Source organism: Lynx rufus, unplaced genomic scaffold (assembly GCF_022079265.1).
Source record: "Lynx rufus isolate CCGP_SWC_20201006 ecotype Redwood Valley unplaced genomic scaffold, mLynRuf1.p SCAF_3, whole genome shotgun sequence".
Taxonomy (NCBI): domain Eukaryota; kingdom Metazoa; phylum Chordata; class Mammalia; order Carnivora; family Felidae; genus Lynx; species Lynx rufus.
Genome location: NW_025814845.1, coordinates 41047255 through 41049310, shown reverse-complemented (window position 1 = coordinate 41049310; position 2056 = coordinate 41047255).

The window sequence follows — 2056 nt, the reverse complement described above, 5'->3', positions numbered from 1 at the left end:
CCTATCACCTCGCTGCGTTACCAGGGGAGCTCAGTGGAAACCCTCCGGCGTTTGTGCAGTTCCTTAAATCCTGTTCCCCTATTAGCCCACCAAACCCCACTTGGGTCACTGAACCCCAGAAGAGCAAGACTGAAAAACAAATACACACAGAAAGAACCCCGCTGTGAAAAATTAATCAGCTCTTGATGTGAATTATGGTGTAAGACCAAGGAAGACTCTCAAGTATGTCCTGGTAGGGTGGGGGGCGGGGCGACCCTCTGCACCCAGGGGGACTTGGGAGCTGAATCTTTGATATACATTCTTATTCTTCTCCCTGATGTGGCTTGGATGCTCGCTCTCATTCCGTTTCTTACTGCAGGTATAGGACAGGTGGCTGGACAAAACTTGTCCAAGGAGATTCAGCTCTCCATTCAGACCACACAGTGGTCCAGGATATTAGTACCAGTAGGGAATGTATGAGCAGGGTCATGGGTAATGTGCAATAAAAGATACTGGTCAGGGGCGCCTGGGTGGCGCAGTCGGTTAAGCGTCCGACTTCAGCCAGGTCACAATCTCGCGGTCCGGGAGTTCGAGCCCCGCGTCGGGCTCTGGGCTGATGGCTCAGAGCCTGGAGCCTGTTTCCGATTCTGTGTCTCCCTCTCTCTCTGCCCCTCCCCCGTTCATGCTCTGTCTCTCTCTGTCCCAAAAATAAATAAACGTTGAAAAAAAAAATTAAAAAAAAAAAAAAAGATACTGGTCAAACATCATTTCTTTCCAAAGCCAATTTTTTATGCTGCGTATGTAATAAGTGATCAGGGCAGTGCATGCTTGAGATGCATTAGCCATCACACATTTATATAGAACAGACTTAACTTGCCTAATTCCGCAGAACTAGAAATCATTTTTCCCGCATCTCCCAAAAGTTGTTGGAAAATTTCTCCTGAGACATCCCTTTTGAACCTCAAATTCAGTACGCCGATAAGACTTCTGTATGACCCAAACCGCAGAAGTATCTTTATTATCTTCATTTCCTTTTCTCTATCAAATTACGCATCAGTCTGTTTGTTTATCTTCCCCTCAGTAAATATCCACTGAGCTCCTTCTCTTCAGCTGGCACGGGGCAGGGCTCCGGGTGTGTGAGGAGGGGAAATGGCAGACATATCCCTGCCTCCTGGAGGCCACTGTCTGATAGAGGAGACAGACGTCACTTAAATCATCACAGACACAAATAAGGGGTCCTAACCAATACAGGTGCTGAGAGAAGTAAGCTCAGTTGTTGTTTCTTACAGAATGACCCCTGAATCTAGTCCTTATTTCCCTTCCCCATGGCCACGTTTATCCTCCCGCGGCTAAGCTCTCTGCCTTAGCCCCCTTTCTCTCTCCCTCTCAGCAAAATCTGAGGACTCATCCTTGCCAACACCCCTGGGGTTTTGTTTTTTGTTTTTTTTGTTTTTTTTTGCTTGGCTGCCTCAGTCTCTGAATGGCCTTTCCTATCTGACCCAACCCCCCATTGTGATCTATCCCAATTCTAGCACCCAATAGAAGTGTGACAATTCTTCTAGTCTGTCCCATTATCTCCAGCCAGAACTGATGTCCTACCTCTCCCCACGAGTGGCACTCCTTGTCCACATCATTTTGGTGGCATATCTTACATACAGTGGTCATTTGTATGCATCTTTTCTCCCGTCAGTTTGTAAGTGCCCAGAGGTCAAGGACACGATATGGTGGTCACACGCTATTGTTTTAGATACACCAGGATCTGAAGTCCCTTCCTCTATTTTGAGAATTCAGTCTTTGTTGAAGACCTATCCCACCTTCTACTGTAGAAGTTCGCAGACACTCACGTCCCCAGCTTTCCTTGTAGTTAGGATGTGTACATGTGACATATTATTCCAAACAGATGCCCCAAATGAGGCGTTGAATGGACAGCTAATGATAGAAACCGGCAAGGACAGGAGAGATTCTCTTTGCCAGAGGTGGCAGTCCAGCAGGACTGAGTCCCCAGGGTAGCAGTGGTCATGCTGTCGGTGGCATCTTCCACTGCCCATGATGGTCAAGTCCGTGTGACAATTTCCTC